The 9,742-nt window shown below is 37.0% G+C and overlaps 1 pseudogene; it reads left to right on the forward strand.

The window, feature by feature from the left end:
* The first annotated feature begins 2,971 nt into the window (after positions 1–2,971).
* Positions 2,972–3,784, forward strand: LOC142837378 (vomeronasal type-1 receptor 2-like; annotated as a pseudogene).
* Positions 3,785–9,742: the final 5,958 nt, after the last annotated feature.

The following is a 9,742-nucleotide window of genomic DNA, read 5'->3' on the forward strand; positions in this document are numbered from 1 at the left end:
TAGCTTTATAAAAATTTTACTAAGCCTACCTTGTGTGTCATCAAAGTAATTTATTTTTGATTCTCCTCTTCCTAATTCTCCTCCTCACCCCTGACTCCCTCCCACCCTTCCACATATCTGCTACAATCCTTTTCACTTTTCACAGCACAGTTGTCCTATTGCCCTCCCCTTGATTCCCCAATACCTATCTTACGCTCATCTTTGGATCTCCTGTCTGGTTTCATAGCCCATAACCACCTTATCTTGACACTTACAATACATTTGCACATTGTGATCAGTATCTCTGTTTGAGAAAGAACATGCAATATTTTTCCTCGGAGTCTAAGTCACCTTGCTTATTTTTTAAAGACTGTGTAATTCCTGAAAACTTCACTTTTTCTTTCCAGATGAAATATTCTACTGTGTATTAAGACCACGGTTCTTTTATCTGCAGATGAACATCTAGGATGGACATCATTTCTTTGCTATTGGGAAGAATGCAACAGATTATATGGATGTGCAAGCATTTCTGTGGTAGGACAGAATTCATTTGGTTGTATGCCCAGAAATTACAGAGATGCGGTATATTATAATTCTACTTTAATTTTATTGAGAAATCTTTGTATTTATTCCTATAATGAACATAGTACTTTACTCTTCTACAAGTATAGAATGATGATCAATTTATCTACATCTTCATCAATATTATTTGTTGTTTATACTTTTACTGTTAATCATTCTGAGGAGAAGTAGAGTCTCAAATTATTTGTAATCTGCATTTCCCTGAAAGCTAAATATGTTGAGCACTTTAAAAAAAATCATTACTGCCCCTGTGTGGTTTTTCTTTAAAGAAGTATGTGTCCATTTCATTAACCGTTTTTGTTGACTGAAAGATATATGAAGAAAAATTTTTGTCTTTATTTTCCTTTAAACATTCTAGTGTTTGAGCTCCTGAGTAAAGTACAGAAGTCAATGATTTTCTCCCATTCCGCTGGCAGTTTCCATTAATGTTCAAAGATTATTCATGTAATGCCATGCTTTAAATCTTATTATTTTCCTCTTTTCTTAGTCTTGTTGCCTCTCTATGAATCTTATATTACTAACATTTTCCTCAGAGAGTTTTAGCATATCAACATTATAATAATTCAACATTGATTTGCTTAAATTTGAGTGTATATAGACATAAACCCATGCTTTCATGTGAACATCCATTTTAAACAATGTCATTCAGCATCATTCTGTCTGTTCACCGAGTTACCCAAACATCATCAAAGAAGTAACTGTATTCTTGAGTTTCTTTAGGAGAACTGCTGAGACTCAGCAGGGCAATGGCAGGGAATGCCAGGCTCCTCATTTATCTTTCTTAGTCAACACTGTTCATTCTCCATGTGGTATTGTTTCTTCTAATCTCCTCTGATCCTTGTACAGCATTTGCCAAAGTGAATAAGAAGAGTTGATGATCAAACATGTGGGAAATTCAGTACCAGTACCAATGAGATTGGTAGTGATTTTTTTTCAATTTTGTTGAATTTTGAAGAATGAAAATACTAATTTGTACAATTTCCCTGTTTTACTTTTTTGCAGCATCTGCACAAGGGTTCTTTTCCTCATGTGTTCAGTAGATTTACCACAAGCTTTTATGTTGGTTAATGTATTTCAGTTAATACCTGTTTGTACAGTATGTGATGATCTCTCACTGAAACTTTAATTGCATTTATTCCTCTAATTACTGGTGATGTTGAGCCTCAGTTTGGAAGTATTTTGGATATTTTTGAATTGATTTAGAAATTTTAACAATGTCTGGAATCCATCTTCATTCGTTTTATAGTTTATGTTTTAGTAATTTAGTTTTAAATATTATTTTTGAGTTGAATGAAGAATGTTTGAGTAAGACTGCTCACTGCTTTGGATTTGTAATTCATTCCTAGCTCCTACTATTGACTACTACCAATCCGTCTGTAGGAGCTGTCATCACTCTGGCCTCTGTTGGCCCTCAGATTAATAAGCAAGCTCCCATACACATGCTCAAAGAAAAATAAGAAAAATATTAAAATAAGATATTATGAAATAGTCTGAATATTTAATTACTCACTCTAAATGTGATTTTCAAATATTTTCTTCTATTTCTCTTAATGAATTTTGAAGTCAGTTTGATATGAACTTCATAAGTAATGGTATGTTCTTAAAATGGTTTTCTTGAAATTCTACTCAAAATCAGTGTGTTTAGTCAAATCAATGAAAACATATATCATCCTACACTTTCATTCATTCATTTTTCTTGCTTAGGATGGGTTTGTCTGTGTATATCCCTGACTCTGTGAAACTCCCTTTGGAGTACAGATTAGCTGCAAATTCACAATTCTGTCTGTCCCTGTATCTTGAGTCCTAAAATTAAAGGCTCCACTACCATGTCCAGAGAAAACATTAAACTTTAGGAAACATATTCATTATTTTCATTGAAAGAGCAGAGATTATATACTTTTATAAAAAAAAGTTCTTATTTTAAGACTGGAGTTAGTGGCAAACTCTTTTATCCTAGCATTTAAGGGGCAGCTGCAGAAGCATCTATGAGTTATAGGACAACCTAGTCTCCAGGGTAAGTTCCAGGACAGGTTTTAAAGCTACACAGAGAAATCCGATCTCCAAAATACAATAAAAATACTTTAAAGCCTTCTTTTTTCAGTGATTTAGCTATGTAAATATAATAGAGTGATGAATATCTTATTTACACTTACTTTATGAAATGATATACGTTCATAATGTTTTCCCATGATCTACTGAATCTAATAAATTTATTTACTTATTATGTTTTTGTTTGTTGATGACAGGGTTTCTCTGTAGCTTTGGAGCCTATTTTGTAACTAGCTGTTGTAGACCAGGCTGACCTCGAACTCACAGAAATCTGCTTGCCTCTGCCTCCTGAGTGCTGGCTTGTGCTACCACTGCCCTCCAAATTTATTTATTTTTTAATATAAATAAAAATAGCTTCTGACAACTTGATAATGACAATTTTCTCTTCTCCCAGACTTCAGTGGAAATGCTTATAAATTCTGCAATACTATTTTATTATGTCATTTGATATTATTGGAAAGCATTTAATACCCAAACACCTAATCATTGAGACTTGAATTTTGCCAACTCCTTGTTGATCGTTACAGAAGTCATTCCACAAAAAATGACACGTTTTGTGTTTAAAGAGTTCCTGGATGACTTTGGATGTTAAATGGTAATATATATTTACAGAGAAATGAGCAGGCTGTCCCTGTATGCCATGTGCCCATTCAGTAGCTTCCAAGCAATCACTATCAGCCTGAGTAACTCCAGGTGGATCAAGTTTAAACACAGAGACAACACGTTCATCTGTCTCTCTTGCTCACTCAGTTGGCTTGTACACATGATTTTAAATATTTTGACTCCAGCAAGAATATCAGATCACATTTCTGACAAAAATGTGACTAGCTGGTTGAGCTATGGATACTCTACAAGGTTTATTTCCAGTAATGTGACAATCTCTGTGTATATGTCCTTACTGTGCTTTACTGATGGCCTGTGACTGTGTCTCTTGGCCTGCTCAAGTGTTTCCATGGTGAGTGTCCTCTATAGACTGAAGAGACAAGTCTAGCCTATCCACAGTGCTCAAGACTTTCTGAAAGTCTTGCCTGAGGACAAAGCCATGCAAACTATTATCATCCTTGTCTTCACATTTGTCATTGCCTATTCAGTTTCTTCTGTAGAAGGAGCTGCGGACAGGCCTGCTTTTCATCCTGCCCCATCACGCACATTATTTCCCTTCTCAGATCTTTGATGGGGTTGAAGACTATATAAATGTAGTTACTTTCCTCTCATGACTCAGCCAAGTTATCTATTATACAAGACTTAAGCTAGTTAGAATAGGATATTTGTACTTACTGTATATAATTTCGTAGTAGGTTTACAACTCTCTTACTTAAACAAAAGGGGGGGTGTTGCTCCTTCTGCTTCTTCAGCCAATAGCTGCTGAGATACCAGCCCATTGGAGCATGGTCTCTCTCTCTCTTTGAAAAAGCTGCCACTGCCCTCTGCTTGCTCTCTGACTTCCGGCACTTCTTCCAGTGACTAGGCTCCCTTTTTGATTGCACAGAGGGCGGTTTTCTGGGATGTTGATCTGTAAGTTTTTCCCTCTTAAATAAATAACCATTCTATTAATCATTTTTACAAACTAGTGTGGGATTGTTTGTGACTTACACCTTTATCTAGCTCAGTCGGTAGAGCATGAGACTCTTAAACTCAGGGTCATGGGTTCAAGCGGCACATTGGGTGCCATTTGTAGAAGTAGTGGTGGGCTGCATTCCTGCCGCCCCAGCTCTCGGATGCCTGGCTAGCTTATGCCCTGAAATAACAACACACAAACTGTATTCATTTAAATACTGCCTGGATAACTGTTACATTTATTAACCCATTTCTATTAATGTATGTAGCACCACAAAGTGGTGGCTTACCAGGAAGATTCTAACCTACGTCCATCTTGGGCTGGAGCTTCATGGCGACTGCCTCATTGCATTCTACCCTGCATCCTGTTCTTTTTACTCTGCCTACCTAATTTTCTGTCCTATTAAAGGGCCAAGGCAGTCTCTTTATTAACCAATGAAAATAACACATAGACAGAAGGCCCACCTACATCATTCTTCCATTCATCTTTTCTTTATGATCACCTCCAAGGTCCTATACTATGGGGAGAATAATGTATTTCTATCTCTAGGAACATGCTTTCCCATAGTTTTCCTTTTTGTTCTCATCAGTAGTATCAAGTCTATTACTAACTTTTTTTACCCTGTTGTGATAAGTGATAGTTCTCTCTTAGTTGGATATGAATCTTGGTTGTGTGTGTTTTCTTATATATTGACATATTCTTTTATCCATTGTATAATAGAAAGATTGTATTTTAGATATATCAAGTATCCTATAGCTGACTCCAGTTTTATATGGATGGGTCATCGGTTATTTTATTTCAACATTTTTTACATATATTTCTATGCAATAATGAGCAATTTTCAAAAAAAATGAAGAATCACCATTTCATACAAATTATTATGTGGTAAAGGGCAAAGTATATGTGAACAAGAGAAAATATATTAAGGAGAAAAATTCTTTAACTGAAGAATCAAGATAAGATTTCTACATCTTACTGGTTGTTTTATGTTATGTGTATGTGCATTTTTCTTGCATGTGTACCACATGCATTTTGCAGAGCTAAGTAGAGAGTGTTCACTTCTAAGGACTGGAGTTACAGATGGATTTGTGGCACCACTGATTGCTGGAAATAAAGCCTGGATCCTCCGATGAGCAATTAGTGCTTTTAATCACAAAGACATGTTCACTCCATGATGTTTGAAACATTCCACATATTTGGATGTGTTTGTGACTGTGTGGAGTCAATCATGGTGACCCTCACAGGGGGACTTTGATGCATGATTCTGGAATTATTTTGTGTGTACTGGTGTTGACAGGGTTTTTGGTCCTGCTTGATTCCTGCAGTCATTATGTCCCAAAGAAATCACACAGAAGTCATTTTTTTTGGTAATGTGGACATATTTTTCTAGGCTACTTCCTGTTGGTTGGGGGTGCTGATAATCTTATGTGGATCTAAGAAAAGTTTAGAATTATGATTAAGTCTTGACTGGAGTACCCTGTGAGGCTTGATCATCTCAGGCAGCAGTCCTGAATCTGTTCTGAATGAAGAATATTGACATCTTGGCCATCTGCTCCTATCAGAGATTTCTCAGGTGGTCTTTCTTGATCAATCTTGATATTTCTTAACTCAGATTGACAGCCTCTCATTTCCTGTGGAAACAAAAGCAAATCCTCTTCTCCAAAGTAACATACCTTTTGACTTCAAATTTGAAGTCAAGGTATTTTCAAAATATCTATCTTGGATTAATTCAGCAGAATTTATAAACAAATGTCTTTTAACAGCTGTTGCTACTTCCTGAGCATTCAAACACTTCAAAGAAAGCATAATAACTCACAATATCCAGACTCTCTGTGTAGTTTTCATCTTTACATGGCTTTGTTTTAACCTCTACTTCTTTATTTTTAACTTTTGGCTTTTTGAGACAGGTTCTCTGCTTTGCACAGGAGCCATTGTCATTTGGGTCAAAGTTGAGGCAGATACTAGCAGAGTTAGAGATGTCTTCTTCTCACTGCACAGGAGAAACCTGGCTTGGAATAAACTCCATGTTTTCTACTATGCCATCATTTTCTGGTGACAGGGGCTTAAAGGAGTCTGAGGTTTGAAGCCCTTATACTGATAATCCTCAGAAATATTCAAATATGGCAGCTCAGTATCTTTATTGTGACTTGAAGATCTGTTTAAGAAGTTTGTGGATGGGTTAAGGCAATGAATTAAATGACACTTGTTATTAATGTCAAAGTTCTACTAAGAGATTTTTCAAAAGAAATACTTCTTCAGAGTCTGAGTCCTACACAAATTTTCCCAGAGACTAGAACAGAGAAATAAATGTGAGTATAATATTACTTTACACAACAGGAAGAAAAATCCTGGTTTGAGAATGGGAAGACCTTAAATGAGAAAACAGCAAGCTGAATGGTAGCCAAGGGCTATCTGCTCACCCCTTTGTAAAAGGTAAAAGTTATTGTTGCAGAGCCTCGAATTTTGTTTCACCTGTGTCTCCCCTTACAAGTACCACAGAGCAACACTTTCATAAGAAAAACATTAAAAGTGAATAACCAACAACCATCAGTTTGCAGAGTAGCAAGGACATGTCCATAAAATAAAAGACCACATACCTCACTTTCAAAATTTATAAGGGCAAATGCTTGAGCAGAAAGGTTTTCCAAAAGACCACACAACAACTTAGAGACCTCCCCAAAATTGTAAAGCAGCATCTTCCACAACTCACAAAAAATAACAAACCTACACATACCCATGCCACACAGAAGTGAAATGTTTCTGTTCACCAAAGTGGTCTCTTTCTAGGGCAGATGTCAGGGCTGATTCCAGCAAACACTAGGTGCTGATGTGTCTCCAGGCCTGTGCTCTGCTTCAACTGAGCTTCTGCTCAAGCTGATGCCCTTTTATAGTGCCTGACTTCAATGACTCAATCTGTGACACTAATTAATTAGACACCTTGGATCACACCTCCTGTATCTAGGCGTGGCAGCCATGACCTTTTACCTAACAATCACTCTGATGAGCAGGAGGGACTCCAGTTCAAGCACAGCCTTGTAGTCTAAGAAGACCAAGTTCAGCAAAGCTGGTAAATAACAATCACATAGCATGAAAGAAACCAAATACTAACAATTCAGGGGAAAGACATTTTGCCCTTTGAATGAGTTACAAATGGAATCCTCCTACAGTCCTAGATCTGAATCTCTATGCAAATCTTTGTGATCCCATGGAAGGACATCCAAAGTAAGCATAGATTGTCACTATGGTGAAAGGGGACATTTCCACACTGAAAGGAATATCAAGTCTGTCATTTGTCTATGACTGCTAATCAACATGCTTTAATTGATATAAAAGTATCAGAATATTAAAATTAGTCATGGTTATCAATGAAGATAAAATACAAAAATTTTATACAAAAGATTCTCTTATTTTTGTACACTTTGGCTAATCTATTTTAGTATTTATAATTTTCTGTGGTATATTATTTATATTTTGATAAACAAATTTTGCTTGATGACCTGAGGCTAATCTAAAGCCACAAGAGGTTGGGTAATAGTGACACACACCTTTAATTCCAGGATATGGGAGAGATGCAGATGTATCTCTGTGAGTTCAAGGCCACCCTGGGCTACAGAAGATCAATGCAGAAACAAATCCTGGTTTTTGTGGCCTAAATCTTTAATCCCAAGCCTTGTTTATCACTGGTGTCCCCTCCTTTTCATTCTTCTATCTTCTCTTATCAGCCTTTCTTTCTCTTTCCTCTCTTTCTCTGCCTCCATCCCCATCTACTGGATCCTTTCTCTACCTCCTTTTGCAAGTCTCGTTCTAAGTTTTAGATTTTGTTTTGGTTTTGCTTTTTCTAAGATAGGGTTTCTCTATGTAGCTTTGGATATCCTAGAACTAATTCTGTAGAAAATGGTCACCTAAAATTTCAGAGACATTCCTGGCTGGTGTAGGATGTCCTTCTGTTTATGTGTTGCTTTGATTGGTTAAAAAACAAATTACCTTGGCCTGTTGATAGGGCAGAACTTAGGTATGCAGAGAAAGCTAGTTGGAATGCAGGGAGAAGGAAGAATGAGGGAGAGACACCATGGAGATGCCAGAGACAGACATGCTAAATCTTTCCCAGTATTCCACTGCCACATGGTGATATACAGATTAATTAGCCAATAAGAAGCTAGAGCTAATGGGTCAAGCAGTGTTTTAATTTATATAATTTCTGTGTGGTTATTTTGGAGCTAAGCTAGTGGGGCCCTTGGGATAAACAAGTGACTCACTCATTACTATAGATTGGTGCCCATGTGGCCAACAAAATCCATGTAAAAACCTGACAAAGCTTAAACATTAATTCTACACACAGAACAACAGAGTTAAGCATGGTTTGCTAGCAGCATTTTCTTGGATGGGCTGTTTGCTAAAAGCAAGCAGAGGCATGGCTCTTGTAAAAGGTGATTTTTTGGTTCAGCAATAGCAGGAAAAAGCTGTGTGGTTTTAAAACGTAGCTTCCTGAGCTAGTCTGCTAGCCTGAACTCTGCCTATGGAGAATTTCAATAGCATTTGCTGTCCTGGGTGTTTGTGTATCCACTCAGTGTCAGGAGGAAAGTCACTAAGACCATGCCCAGGCTCAGTGTTCCTCGCCTAGGAAGACCGTGTGATCAGATCTACTAGGCATGCACAAGCAGGAGAGCATGGTGGAAACCCACTGCTATACATAGAGATATTTCCAGGCCATGCAGTGAGCTGCATGGTGGAGTTAGCTTTTACTAAGAAAAAAAAAGGTTTATATGCTGCATGGTGCTCTCCAGAGTTTAGGTGGTGAGGATGGCTCCCACCAAGCAGTCCTAAAGCTGAGGTGAACTACCTCCACCACATTTAAAGCCTGAGAGAGGCAGGAGGCAGAGCCAGCACCCAGGGCCGCTGAGACCAAGCTGCTTAACATTTTAAGAAACACTTCTGATCAAAAAATAATTATAGATACACAACAAAAAAAATTCAGATGGAAAAAAACTCTAAATGAGTCACAGTGTTGTATAAATGTATGTAGGCTTAGGAGAAAGAAAAAGAAGAGTACAGAGAGTCATAAAATAAAGCTAATGCTTAAAAAAGGGTGAAGCCTTTAAAGAGACAGAATACAGACAGTCATAGATTAAAAGGAGTAAGGAAAAATAAACCACATAAAAATGAAAAATACACAAAGAGTCTGGATTATGTATATTATTGTGTTTTCTTTGAAGTTTTTGACTATGAGGGAGCTAAGAGAGACATTTCATTGTATGCACTGCTAAGCTAAACCAGCATGTATATTATAAAGGTATCTTGACTTCATAATTTGGTTCTAAGAACATGTTTCTTGGGAAAAGAGGTTCTTCTCTTTTTTTTTTTTAACAAAAGATGAGAACCCGTGGTTTGCTTCTAGGTAAATATGGTTTCATAGACCAGTGCCTCCTGAAAAGTCACCGTGAACACCCTCAAAAAATTACTTTGCCCGCCTGCTAACTGAGATGAACCTAGCACACAGGATATACTATGAAAGACCTTATTAACAGCGCCCTCAAACAGCAGAAAGCAGTATGGACAAAACTATACCCATATTCT

This window comes from Microtus pennsylvanicus, chromosome 1 (genome assembly GCF_037038515.1).
Source record: "Microtus pennsylvanicus isolate mMicPen1 chromosome 1, mMicPen1.hap1, whole genome shotgun sequence".
Classification (NCBI taxonomy): domain Eukaryota; kingdom Metazoa; phylum Chordata; class Mammalia; order Rodentia; family Cricetidae; genus Microtus; species Microtus pennsylvanicus.